Raw genomic sequence first — 15,036 nt, forward strand, 5'->3', positions numbered from 1 at the left:
CAAAAGAAGTTCTAGTTTCATACTTAAACTCTAAAGTGTCTTGCATTGAGAAAACAAAAACAATAAAAATGTTACTACATAATCATACACATGTGTTAGAAATGGTAACAAATAAAAGGGATAAGGAGAATATTTAATAAATAAAGCTTTGCAATTTTAAGACTGCCCCTTCTCATAACCGTTCAGGTTTTCCTATTTGAATATACACATAATATACACACAGAAACACTCTCAATAAAACATTACCTAATATCAATTAAGACTTAGCAGACAAATATTTAATGTAACCTGAAAATTCTGGTATATTTTACCATTTAAAAAGTGTTTCATTTTCTAATAAATAGAGAAATTTGTTCCTGGAAATGTTTTGCAATGCAACCATTTTATCACACTTTAAAACAAAACCTAAAATACAAAGAAAAAGAAACAGAAACTATCACAAAAAGTTTATGAATAATTAATTCTTCAGAAAACACAAAAATAACTAATAAAAATAACAAGTATGTTAATAATAAAACCAGAGAAAAATCTATTTCATATATTCATAGGGGCATTAAAAATCTAACTATCAATACATAACATTCTATACCACAAAGTAAGCATGAACTTAGTTGAAAAAAGAAACTGTGATCTTCGAAAAGTGTTGTGTGACATCTTTATCTTTATGACCAAAGTGGTGACACTCTGTCCCTGAAAAGATCATCTTCAACATTAATACTCTGACCTCTAAGAAAACTAATAAATAATGTTCATAGTGAGAAAAAAATACGTGTTTTTATGGGTTTCCAAAAGGGAATTCTTATGTCACTAAGAGCCATATAATAATATTGATTTTTTTACTGCCAAATTGTAGTCTTCAGAATTCTAGAAAAATAATCAAAGCAGATTTTCATCATAACTATGATTTAAAAAAAAACAACACTTAACTGCATTACAAAAAGCAAAGAATCTCTTTACAAATTTTGAGCACAAAAATGAAACGATATTAAAATTCAAGTTACCTTTAGACTGTTCAGTATCCTAAAACTGACCTTGTAAAGTGGGTCAAGTTGACACTCATTCTGATATACTTGTCAAACATGAATTCAGCAACAGCTTGCTTCTGAGACAGTCAATCACTTTTATGCTACTCTCTCATTTCTTTCCACACTAGACGCAATTTTCAATGTATGGAAATATGACATTATTTCTTATAAAAGAATTTTGAAAATCAATTAGAATATTCAAAATATTCCATTTTTTCAAATGAAAATACGTTGCTTATTGAAGTAACAGTTGTTTCATTTGAATTACCTTAAAAATTAAGCTTCTGTCTTAGTTAGGATTTCTATTGATCTGATGAAACACCATTACCAAAAAGCAAGTTGTGCAAGAAAGGGGTTATCTGAACATGCCTAAGCATTCAATTTACAGGGGATGTATCATTGTGGATTTCTGGGGACTTCTCTAGCACTTTGCTTCTTCCTGGTCTCATGTGGTCTTCATTTATCCAGGTGGAGCTCCAAGAGTCCAATTATCGAGAAAGAGGAGGGACTATAAGAGTGTGAATTGTTGAGACCAAGATTGGAAAAGCACAGGGACAAATACCCAAACGAATGGAAACACATGAATTATGAACCAAAAGCTGTGGAGCCACCAACTGGAGCAGGCCCTATGGATAAGTGAGACAATTGAACAGCTTGAACTGTTTGGGAGGCACCCAGGCAGTGGGACCCAGACCTGTCCTTAGTGCATGAGCTGGCTGTTTGGAACCTTGGGCTTACACAGGGACACTTTGCTCAGCCTGGAAGGAGGGGACTGGACCTGCCTGTACTGAATCCACCAGGTTGAACTGAATCCCCAGGGGAGTCTTGGCCCTGTAGGAGAAGGGAATGGAGGGGAGGGGCTGGGGAGAAGGTGGGGGTGGGGGCAGGAGGGGGGAGGACAGGGGAACACATGGCTGATGTGTAAAATTAAAACACAAATATAATAAATAAAAAAGGAGAAAAAAATTAATCCATGATTAGATTTCACATGAACAATATATAGAAAACAAAATCTACCTTTATTTTCTAAGAGCAGAAATGATATGAGAGCATAAAACACATAACAATAACTCCATCACCTTTTAGATAAGCCTGCCAAGAAATACTTCCTGTCAGTTTCAGCTGATCTTTACCCACCATCCTAATCAGTGAATACTTCTTGTGCCTACAGAATGGGCATCATTACTTCAGGTTTGGGAGATAAATTAAGTGATAGCACAAATGGTCTTCTTTTAAAAATACTTCAAATAAATATGCCAAATAGGAAAATAATACAGAATATTAGATGACAATGGTTAATAAAGGTTAAAATGAGGCAGATATCTTGTATAAGGCTGTCACAAACCTTTTACTAATGATGTGATGACCTCTAAACATAAACCAGAAGAGATGGAAGGAGATCTGTGGATAGGGATGTAAGTCCTCATCACCCTGAAGCCAAACACACTCTTCAGAGAGCAAGAAGGTCTGTGTGACTAAAAAACATGAGCAAATTTATTCTATTTATCAAACATTTATTAAGTTCTAAAAGTTATACTAAATGTTGTGTTATAATTAGATGATACAAATATACTCACTGGCCTCAGATGTACATATGCTTACAATACAGAATGATAAATATTGTAAGGCAATTGAGGTGGCTCTTAAAGACAGACCAACAGTAAGTTCTTCCAAAAGAAATAAATCAAGAGCCCAGAAAATCAAAGGAAGATGCTATCTATGGAAATCAGTGTTCCTTAGAAAGTTAGAAATAGATCTACCACATGACCTAATGATGTCATTTCTGGGCTTATACCCAAGAAACTCAATTTCCTACTCCAGAGACAAATGCTCATCCATGTTCAGAGCTGTTCTGTCCATTATTTAGAAGGGCATGGAAACTGCCTACATGTCCATCAATTGAAGAATGGGTATCAAAAATGTAGTACCTATACACAATGGAATTTATTCAGTTGTAAAGAATATAAAGAAATTTTGGAATTTGCAGGTAAATTGGTGTGAGACAAAAAAAAAAAAAAAAAAAAAAAAAAAAAAACTATACAGAGTAAGGCTAATCAGGCCCAGAAAAACAAAACCTAATGTTCTCACTGATGTGTGGGTCTAAGTATAAAATATTTAGATTTATGTGTTTAATTTGGAGGACCTACAGAATACAAGAAGTTGGAAGGGGATCAGTGGAAAAGAAGAAGAAAAATCTTAAGGGATGAGAGGGACAGTAGAATGCAGGTATATGAAGGGGAAAGAAGGAATGATAACAGAGTTTTAAGTTGGTAAGTTGGGAAAGGGATGGTTCCATAGGGTAGAAGATATAAGGAAAGGAGTAACTAGCTCTAATGATACATCCAAATGATCATAGGTACACCTACTATTTTATAATCTGTGTATGTGTGTGTGGGTGGGTGTGTGTCTGTGTCTGTGTCTATGTGTCCGTGTGTGTGCATGAATGTGTGATTAGAACTACCCTATACATAGGCTTATGCTCATCTCAGAAGCCATAGGTTACCAAATGAAAAGCCCAGAGTCAAGTGGAAGAATACCTCCAAATGGTTCCCAAACACTCAGAAAACAATAAAGGCTTTTGTTATTGTTCTTGGTTTTCCATTAGAACCTAATGGTAAGAACTTACTGCTGAGGATACTACACACATTGGTCACAGGATATGAAGAAGGCAAGTTGGTACTGATGAAAAGCTCCCTCCCTGTTGACTAACTTTCAGAGTACTAGAAGGAGCCATTCAGTCTGCTAGGGGAAAACAGCTTCAAACCCTGTAAAATACAATAATAACCAGGGTAGCAAGATATACCCATGGGTGTAATAATGCCATGAATATTAGGGGATAGATCACCACTTTCTAGTTGGCTTTAAGGCTCACTCTACAAGAAGAAACATATGCTCGCACTGCAAATCTGGCCAAGAACACAAAAGTTTGGGAGCTCACAGGCCCCAGGTGTGAACCTAACTAGTATAATTTTACTTAATGAACATAGTATCAAATTGTCCTCTAAATTTTAATCTCTTTACTCATTGATTAGTGCCACTTTCAGACCTCTCTGTGCAGCAGATGGCAGTTAATCTAAAAACTCACAACTGGTCAAGTACAGACGGTAGTAACTGTGGAGTACTCAGCCACAAATGGAGCATCTATATCAACTTTCTCCCAGGCTCAGCAATTATCATGAAAGAGGAAACATAAAGATTATAAGAAATAGCAGTACAGGAGGGTGGAAGCAAACAATATCTTGAGAACATGACAAAACTACTTCAAGCACAAACACACAGTAGCTATGGTTGCCTGCCCAAGATCTGTACAAGATCAAGCCAGTTAACACTCTAGCATGAATAAATAAAAAGAAAGAAAAAACTTAAAAATTCCTAGAATTAAATAAAAGTGAAAATAAAGTACACCAAAATTTATGAGATATGACAAAGACAGTCGTAGGAACTCTACCAATCCAAGTCTAAGTGCCTCAATCAGAAAAATCAAAGGAAACCCAAGTAAATGATTTAATGATGTACCTAGGAACATGAGGTAAAAAGAACAAACAAAATCCAAAAACCATAAACAGGGAGAAATCATCAAGTCAGAAAAGACATTAATGAAACAGAAACAACAACAAACAATATAAAGACTCAATTAAATGAAGAGTTGATTCTTTAAAGTGATTAACAAGATTGACAACCCTTTAGCCAAATTAACCAAGAGAAAGGATCCAAATTAATAAAATGAGAGAACAAAGAAATAGAGCAATAGACTGATGAAATCCAGAGAGTCATTAGGATCCACTTCAAGCACCTATATTTCACCATATTGGAAAAACCTGAAAGAAATCATCAATGCCTTAATCCATATGATTAAGCTGTTTGAATAAGAATGTCTCCCACAGGCAGATATTTGAACACTTAGTTCCCAGTTGATAACACTTTCTGGGGAGATTTAGGAGGTACAGCCTTGTTGGAAGGACTACATTACTGGAAGCAGAAGTTAAGATTAAAAGCTGAATCAGATCTGAAAACTTCTTCTGTGCTGTCTGTGTTTCATAATGCCAGACACATTATACAAGCCACTGAGATTAAAAAGCATCAATGGTATTACTTAGTAGCAAACCCAGCATGCTACAATACCAATCTCACATACAAGATATGCCCACTGCAGTAGCACAAAAGTTATGGTGGTAAACCAACCATTTTTGGACTAGATACGAGACCTGCTCAATAGGATGCAAATTCAGCTTTGGTCATAGCCCTAGGGAGGAATCATCTACTATTGTCCTGCCGAATGGATATTCTGTCAAACTGTCTTCTTAATATTTGTCTACACACAGATTCATGTTGCTCTCAACTTTAGTCAGAGAAGCTTCTCTCTGCAATCATCAGCAGTTACTTCAGAGAATTAGAATTGGTCCATGTTGAGAATATGTGACTATTGATTACTAAGCCCTAAATGGAGTAACTATATCAGCCCTTAACTCAAGCTCAAAAAACATGGCAGAAAGAATGTAAAAGCTAGAGGATTAAGAAGGGTGCTCTGAGATGCCATCTTCTGAACATGGCATGGCCATTACATTCAGGAACTAACTCTAGCTTATCTACACAAGAACTGTACCAGATCACACCAACAAGATCAGCTATCATTGTACCATGCAGCACTGATTGTTCCCAATGGCTGAGAGAAAGGGAGAGGGGGGGGGGAGAGGGAGAGAGAGAGAGAGAGAGAGAAGAAAAGGGAAAAAGAAAGGACATCAAGAGGGAAGAGGGATGGGCTAAGAGTGCCTGAGGGAGGAGGAAGGAGAAGTTGAAAGAGAAGATGACTAAGATACAGTGTTTACATCTGTGAAATTTCCACAAATAAATTTTAAAGGTTCTATTAAAAATAATAATTAAATTTAAGTTAGTAATATTTTATTAAGTCACAGAATTTCACCAATTAAAGGTATTACTATATCCTTTAGATGTGTGATTAATAGTTTATAATATTAAGCATTATATTTCTTACATATCCATTCAAACAGTTATTAGAGTTCACACCAATTTACTCAGTTCTAGTTTTTCTCTTCAAACAAGGAACTATCACAGTAAAACATAAACACTATGTATTCAAAAAGAAACCAATAGGAAGTGTCTACACAAAGCAAGTACCCTGTGATGCAAGCAACTAATTATACAAAGGACTGAGTAAGTACAATCAGATAACTTTAGCAAAGCTTATTCAAGTTCTCACTATGCCCTTGTTCCTCCAAAATGAAGTCTAGAAAACTAAAATACTATTTTTAGCATTCTGAAGGTAGTTACATGACATGGCTTTGGGTCACATAGACAAATCTCTATGAGCAAGCATGTCTTTCTAAAAGGAGTACACTCAAGTGAAAAGCTTTCTAGCATTCCCTTTGTTATTCTTTCTGCTTGTAAGGTAACACAGTTTCAGTGGTGGAAGTCACCAGGAAAAATTCACCACTAGATAGAGCTCAAGGGAAAAAAACGTGGTTACCTCTATTCCTGATTATATCACTTCCTTATTAACTTTTATAAAAGCCTTGGAGCTTCCTCTGATATGAGACAAATAACAGCCTTACTCAAAAATTTAGTTGCTGTTAAGATTGTTTTTTACTGGAGTCAGGGGGATTTTACCATTCAAAGAACAATATAAGAGGTGAAATTGAAGCCCATGAAGGTGGCATATGCCTTTATTTCCAGCAGAGGCAGAGGCAGGTGGATCTCTGTGAGTTTGAGTTCACCCTGCTCTACAGAGCTAGTTCTAGGAAAGCCAAGGCTACCAAAGAAACCATGTCTAAATACAATACAATACAATACAATAAAAATGACAACAAAAAGAAACAAACAAAAAGATGAAAATGAAGCTTGATTATCCAAAACTCTTTCTGACTTAGGAATGAGCTATTCCTTCCTTGGATGTAAGAAATAAAAATATTTCTAAATTTATATTCATAAACTTTTCAGTCACCTAGACTACTTTAATAAATGTCAAATTCCTACATAGAGCCTGTATGTTCTATACTCATTATAAAATATTTTCTTTCTTTTCTTAATTAGAGACTTCAATTCCCACAATTTTCAAAAGCATTTTAAAGTATGGAATATATCATTCATGTATGTAATACATATACCTAATAGATGACAATGAGGAAAAAAGAAAAAAGAAGGAAAAGGAAGAGAGAGACAGGAGGAAGCAGCAAGTATTTTGAAGTATAAACTGGTTTTCAATTACTTGCACATGTTATAAAGAAGGTTCTGTATACTAATATATACAGTATAGTTTTGAAACTGAGAAGATTCATTTACACACATATACCTTTGAAATCAGTAATTCAGCTGTTACATTTTTCCAGCTTTAAAAATATCCCAACAAATATTTTGTATACTACTTCCCACCAGAGATATATTAATGTTGTAGTTGATCTATGTCTTATCCTAATAATCTCCTTATATAAATATTCTCTCACACACATACACAAATTTTAACTAAGTACTTTTCTTGAAATATTTTTTATGGTACAATGCTTAAATGAATCATTAATTTCAATTACCAACAACTCTATACATGATATTTACTTTTTCTACCTTTTTTTATTCAAATATATTTCACTGTGGCCATTCAAAGGAAAATTACGCATTCAAAAAACATGTGAGTTCCTCTGTTACCCATTCAGTGATTGAGGATAATAATAGAGTAAAAACTCACATTCTTCACAGGCTTTCTTTTCCCCCCATTTGGTAAAATTTCAACTTCAAATCTCCAAAGCCAAAAAGCAGTGGGTAATATCTAATGTTCTCTAACAGCGGCTTAGTTTTAAGGAAAGAAAGTGGAGTCAGGGCAATACGCTTACTCAAATTTATAAAGAATCAGCATATGGAATAAACAGTATCTTACTATATTGCCCTAAGATAAAATTAAGAAAAAAAGTAAGTTAGAGAGATGGTAAGTAAAATGAAAATGAAATGCTTTAACTATCTCTAAATATGGAAATGGCTAAAGGAGAAATTACTGAAAGTAATCTAGTCCTACATTCTCACTGAAACAAGGTGGGTTATACACAAGCATAAACTACTTTATTCCTCAGCGTTGTTCATAAGGACCAGGCTTCCTCTGTGTGACAAACTAAAGCTGGAGCCTTTTCTTCCTGAATCCCTAAGAACAGAAAAAAGATAATAATCACAGTAAGATAACCGAAGTTGTATTCTGTCAAAACAGGTATTCAAGGATAATCGACAAAGATACATATAATCTCAAAAGAATAACCAGAGAATAGCATCCACCTATGTTTGGAAGAGCTCCTCAACTTCAATTTCATCTGCTATTTTCTTTTTTAAAACAATTGTAGAATCCTTACATGATACTCAATCCCTCCTCTGAGGCCTACTTTTATTGGGTTATCTTTTTGAAGGTGTGCACTAAAATGGAGTATACAATTAATTGAACAGACAGCACACAAAAGGCTTTAGAACTATACCATATGGTCAGGGAAGAGGACAATCTGGACAATCACCATTTCAATCTGCAAGCCTGCTCACCTCTATAACAGTGAAAAAAAATAGTAATATGGAAATGAAAAGGCAGAAATACTGTAACTTCATCATTATCATGCAAGTATGCTTTGGAAATTTTACTGATAAAATATAATAAGCATCTGATTTAATTTGTATTCTGAGATTTGGGATGCAACACCCATGCATATAAACCTAGGCCACTATTCAAAAGAAACAGTATTACAGCAGGGTATGTGTGGGTATTCAACTTATGCTTTGGAAATTTAGGGGGAAAAAACCCACACTTTTACAGAGGCATACTGGCAGGAGCTGATGTATCAGATGACACATTCTTGGAAATCAAATAGAAGCAATAGGGAAATACCCATTGTTGCATGGTGAAGGCCTAATCACATGAACACAGCTGGAATCAATGTAGATCATTCATTAATAAAATTGTATTGTAGTCACCACTTTTTGATGCATTTCAATTGCTGTTATAGCCAAATCCCAGAGTTTCTTTGTTTGGTGTTGGTAAGATTCTTTTAATAGGAAATGTGAGAAGATTTAAGACAAGGCTTAAAAAAAAAAACAAAAAAACAAAAAAAACGCTAACACTAAAACTGAGAGTTGCTCAAAATCGAAATGTCATCTTACCTTGCATATATTAGCAGCAGCTAAAAATATGCAGTGTGAGCCTGAAAGGGGGAACTCAAACGGTATTACAGACAAAAAGTGAGCAGTGTGAGATGTCACCAGAAAACATGAAATACTCGTGAAAGTATTTTATAACCGGTTACAGGAGAAATTCAAATGTATCAAAAAATTAGATAAACAGAATCTAAAAATATCCTCTTGTAAAGTAGTCTCTACTGAAATTTGACAATGACCTACACACCCTGTGTGTGCCTAAAGACAGAATATGCATGTTTTGGAACATATAATTTAGAAATCATGATTTGGTATTTTAGTTGGTTAACAGCAAATAATAGTCTACAAAACCATCTACTAAAAACGTTGTGTTTGAATTTATATTGATTAACAAATAAAAAAAAAATCACTAGTTATAACTGAAAATTTAGTACATGGCATAATAAGTTAAAAAATTAAAAAGCAATATTCATCTCATTTTGTGTTATCTAACAAATTTTCCATGTTCCCACAGATAGTAATTTACAGTATAATTTTTTGAAAACCATACCATATCAAACTAAAATAGTTCTTAATACATATTCTGAATTAAACAAAATAATAGAATTTACTCTCTACAATGAAAACTTCAGTAACACTGATCAAAAGTTGTTTACATTTTACAATTCCTAATATATGGTATTTCTCCTATGTATCTATGTGTGTATTTCCTAAGTTAATAAAGTCTTACCACAGGAAAAAAAAATGGAGCATTTAAATAAAACTATCTTTAGAGTAAGTAAATAATATTTACTATATAGTAGTATCAAATATATCCAATTATACTATCATCAAACCTTGGCACTAGGAATTCAAGACAAAACTATCAAGAATTTAAACTAGACCAAAGTAATAAAGTTTTAGTTGTGTTCCTTTTGATACTGCCATAATCAGCAGGTTTAAATTAGCCTAAACATTCAATCCATGAAAATTGGCAAGCAACTCAGTACTTTTCAGTACTTCCTAAAGAAAAAAAAAAAGGGGGGGGGGGATATAATCTTAAGAGAAAACACTGGGAGAGCAGTAATTGTAGTAAGTAGTACGTAAGCACTGAACATAAAAAGCAATGTCAATATTTGTTTGTTTTGCTAAAGTAATGAGGCAATGTGTTGCTGAACCTGTCTTGAATGAGGGAAAATAACAGGTGAGTTATTTAATGCATAATTCTAATCTACCCGTTTACTCAAACCCTTTCAATGATTTTTAAATACTTCATAAATGAAAATACATCCTAGAAAAAGCTGTTAGATATCACAATCATCTTAATAAATAAATGCATATAGTTTCCTATACACACAGCATTTAAAAATGCTTATTTAATAACTCTAGCACAAATCACCATTTACTTTCTTTTTGGTCACATATGTTATGCTGTCACAAGAATAGATTAGTTTTTCCTCACAAAGTAAATAATATTTTAAATAAAAATCAATCAAAATAATATCAACTTCACCCTCAGAAACATTCTCTTTATACTTATATTGGTCATAAAATACTAATATTTAAAATACAATTTGAAAGCATACCGTTTTTATTACTATAAAATAAAATAAATTCGCCGGGCAGTGGTGGCGCACGCCTGTAATCCCAGCACTCGGGAGGCAGAGGCAGGCGGATCTCTGTGAGTTCGAGGCCAGCCTGGTCTCCAGGAAAGGTGCAAAGCTACACAGAGAAACCCTGTCTTGAAAAACCAAAAAAATAAATAAATAAAATAAATTCATACTTTGAGGAAATTATTCAAACATTCACAAATTTCTTACTCAAAATTACTTTCACAAAATTCTTACTCCCTGCTTACAACAGCTCCTTTGAAAACTCCTGATGCCATATTTTCACACTTCGAACAGTAAGTTACCAACTTTAATTTCACAAGAGTTGGGAAAAGTTTTAAAGAAGTTCTGTTTTGCCTTACATTTGATTTGAAAGGAATTAAATATAAATCCTTTAATTTCATGAAAATTCATTTCTGTACCTATTAACTTATCAAACATTCTGAAAACAACAAATTTCAAGAAGATATGAACTGACCCTGAGTTTCAGATACAAACAGGAAGCAGTTGCAGACCTCTGGTCTAAGCATATTACGGCCCACTCCATGAGATGGAACACATGCCTGGCACTACTAAAAGGAACAAGAACCTGTGGCTAAATAGGTCAAAGGCTCTAGGAGAGAACCTAATAAATACTATTCTGCTAGATGGACACAGTATTAAAATGATTACCAGGGCATTTCTCAGGCCTCATCAGGCTTCTCCTGGCAGGAGACAGGGGTAGATAACATAAAGGAAGCAGTGCTCTCTGAATACAACAGAGCAGTTGCAGGTATGAAATCACATTAACTATGCAGCATGTACAAAAGTTACACAAGTGTACTCCAAATTCAACCGTAAACAAACTTTCCGCAAAAGCTGACAAAGAAAAATTCAATATAAATCCCTCTAAGAAACAATACCGTTTATTTACTCAATGTGGAAATTGTACAGAGAAAGGGTACTTCCATTTCAAACACACACACACACACACACACACACACACGCACGCACGCACGCACGCACACACGCACACGCACACACCACATATTACACAATGGTGGTCTACAAGAAAAAACAATGGTGTAAGGAAGAAAGATCAAGACTGTTTTCCTTCCTTCAGTGCTCTAGTGAGGGTTAACCCTCTGCCTCACAAAAACCATGAAACTTGCTGGCTACAAGCCTGTATCTGTGCCAACCTACTTGTTAGTTTTTGCTACATTCCCTCAATTGACACAGTGTAGGATTGTCATTTCGATGTACATCAAGAACAGAGCAATTTAGCATGGGGTGATTCTTGGGCTTTTGTTTTTTTTGTTTGGGGGTTTTGTTTGTCCCTTTAAAGTCAGGTCAGCATTTTATTTTTCTTTGATAGGCACTGAAAAGACACAAGAAACAAGAGCTACACTGAAGAATGTATCGGCTGCCTAATAAAACTAAAAAGGAATACAACACTGCTGACAGTTTAGAAGACATATGAAAAACTAACCTTTTCTTTTTTAACTTAGGCTTACAAGGTTCTAAGTATTTAACTATCTGCTTAAGGAATAGAGATCAAAAAACACATTATTCATATGACGTAGTCATATGTAAAATCTGATCAATGAAAGTAGACTGTAAAATACGGAAAACTGGTATTAATATTTTTAGGACACCTCACACAATGTATTGTTTCAGCTGCTAGTCTAACCTTAATCTCTCCAGAATTAAATAATATGGAGAAAATGTTTTATTAGATTCTGAATATTTTATGTCTTCACAAGGAAAGAGGTAAAAAAAAAAATGATTTTTAAAATGTGCTTGAAGAATTAAACCACCAATCATCTAGAAAGTTGTCACAGACACAAACAGGAAAACCTTCTCTGCTATCCTATTCAAATCTGTACTAATAGAAATGAGAAGGCCAAGTATGTGCTGTTTCAACCTTCAACTAAATATTACTATCTGAATTGGTGACTAAAAACACCAATAAACCATTATCTCCTAGAGTACGACCTTTTCCTCTCTAATGTACAAGAGAATTAGGGATCCATTTTCTACACACCAACTGACAAGAAAGAATGAACTATGACAAGCCCAGGTCCCATGCTGGCATACTTTACACTAAGCTCAGCAGCATCTAGAGACAGTATGCTTCTCCCTGCCAATCAGGGCTGGGGAAGATGTATAACTAACACAGTGTTGATAAATAGTACCAAAGGTCTTCTAGTTTCTTCTGCCTACATATCTCCATTGGATCAGCTGTTAAACAAAGACCAGTGCTTGTCACAGAAATAGCAAGAACTAAAAGCACTTGCCTCAAATGTCACATATAGAGACATGAAACATTTACCAACTGAGCCTATGTAATTTCCAACAAAATGATCTCCTGCCCAGTTTTGTTCATGACCACAGGATCTGACAGCAAGTTCTGATCAGCTGTATAGAAAGGTGGAGGGAATAAAAACATGGAGAAGAAACCAAGTGAGTACATGACCAAACTTCAAACAATAGCCATGGGTCTCCTAACTCAGATTAGGGCACAGATACAACACTATAGGATGACAGCTAAGTTAAAGCATTCTGGTACAATGGTTTACTTTGGGTGGCACGGGTAATCTGCCATGTTATTAAAGAATGCATTAATTTGCTCCTCAATCTTCTTTTACAATTCCTTTCTTTCTTCTAACACATACTGCTGGTGCTATTGTTGGGTGAGACATTGACAGCTGAAGGCCAGGCATGCATGCACTACCAAAATGTTACAAATAATAACTGACTAGCTTTAATTAACTAAGAATATATCAAAACCAAAGGGCTAAAGGAATAAAAGGTATAGAAGAAACCAGGGAATAGGATGTTTTTATCTGTTTATTTGTGGTGCAGATGAAATTGGAGAGGGGGAGGTGTCCTGGAAAAAGCAGCCAAGCAAACTCAATTATAAAGAAAGATTTAAGATATTAAATGTGTATAACTTGGCTGACAATCAAGAAACAATATGAGAGATGTCCACAACTCTCCAAAGCATATACATACAAAGAAGAGTGAGGAATATCCATCTATTATAGATGTGAGACTAAATGAAATAATAATGAGATAAAACAGAAATAAAGAAACATGACCTCAAGAAGCAGGGAAACACTAGGGCATGGTAGAACAGTCTTTTAATCCCAGAACTCAAGAGACAGAAACAGAAGGATCTCTATGAGTTAGAGGTTAGCCTGGTCTATATAGCAAGTTTGGGGATAGGTGGGGCTTCAAAAAGAAACCGGGGAGGGAGGTATGGGGTAAGAGAAAGATAGGAGACTGGAGGAAAGGGGAGGAGAGGAGACGGGAGGAGAGTAACATCCTAGTAAAATTAGAAAAGATTACTTCTCTCTAGAAATACTGGCCATCCTACTAGCCGCACTACAATAAATAGCACATGACAGGGAATGCTACATACTGCTAGAGGACTGGATTGGGTGGGATTTATTTAAATGGAAAGGAAGGAACAAACATTAGTTTACCCCAAGGAAGTCAAAACAAAGTAATGATTCCACCAAATTCTAGCTTGGTGAACCAATGAGTCTAATTGGGGTTATTTATTGGAGTATAGGAAAAAGATTACTTAGAGCAATATGGAGAATCTATAGGCAGATAGATTGGTAACTCAAGAAAAGTCCTCCACCATCATCACCACCAACAACTGCTAACCACTATCTTCAAGGAGAGGAGGAACTTCCCGTGCTGCCTAGTGAACACTCAGGAGACACTCCTGCACCCCTCCAGATATGCTATTCTGAGACACCCTGTGCCTGTTGTGCATCATTCATGGTGCTGCCTCTACTTTCTTTCCAAGAGAAAATCTTGGTAGGGTCTCCTATGGGGCATTCTAGCTACTCTAATTTCAGGATATTCTGATTTCTGATTTCAATGGTCATGTCTTCCAGAAAGACTGTTCTATGACAAAGTCCCATTTGCTCATCTGATGATCCAGAAGTACTAATATCTGATCTGGCTTAATACAAAGGCACCTGCAAGATCACAAAGATTAGACTGTTGACTTCAAATTAAATCCAGTGTGAATTCTGAATTGTGACATGGACCAGAACTTCTGTATCTAAGATAAATCCAGTTCTTGGGTACTCTTAAGATGGCATGTGCTTAGTGAGCTTTTGGTTGTTTTTAATTAATTAGAACTTACTTGTTTAGTCTCTCCAAGGATTTTTCCAATTCAACTATAAATATAATATAATAATTTAGACTGAGGTCATTAGCTTGATTGAAGTTTATGCACTCCCGAACATATAAAATTTGGTTAGTTTATGTAAACAGATATCTCTAGAGAA

General features: G+C 35.0%; 1 protein-coding gene across 4 annotated transcripts in view; it reads right to left on the reverse strand.

Moving 5' to 3' along the window:
- Gtdc1 (glycosyltransferase like domain containing 1) overlaps positions 1 to 15,036 on the reverse strand; it is a 339,264-nt gene that overhangs the window by 297,014 nt on the left and 27,214 nt on the right. The window contains exon 1 of one of the 4 annotated variants that reach the window (XM_036185477.1): positions 2,371 to 2,389. The exons of the other annotated variants lie outside the window; for them this stretch is intronic. The gene's annotated coding sequence lies outside the window, so the exon portion shown is untranslated. Of the gene's footprint in view, positions 1 to 2,370; positions 2,390 to 15,036 lie in introns of those variants that run through there. 4 annotated transcript variants of the gene reach the window in all.

This window comes from Onychomys torridus, chromosome 4, assembly GCF_903995425.1.
Source record: "Onychomys torridus chromosome 4, mOncTor1.1, whole genome shotgun sequence".
Taxonomy (NCBI): domain Eukaryota; kingdom Metazoa; phylum Chordata; class Mammalia; order Rodentia; family Cricetidae; genus Onychomys; species Onychomys torridus.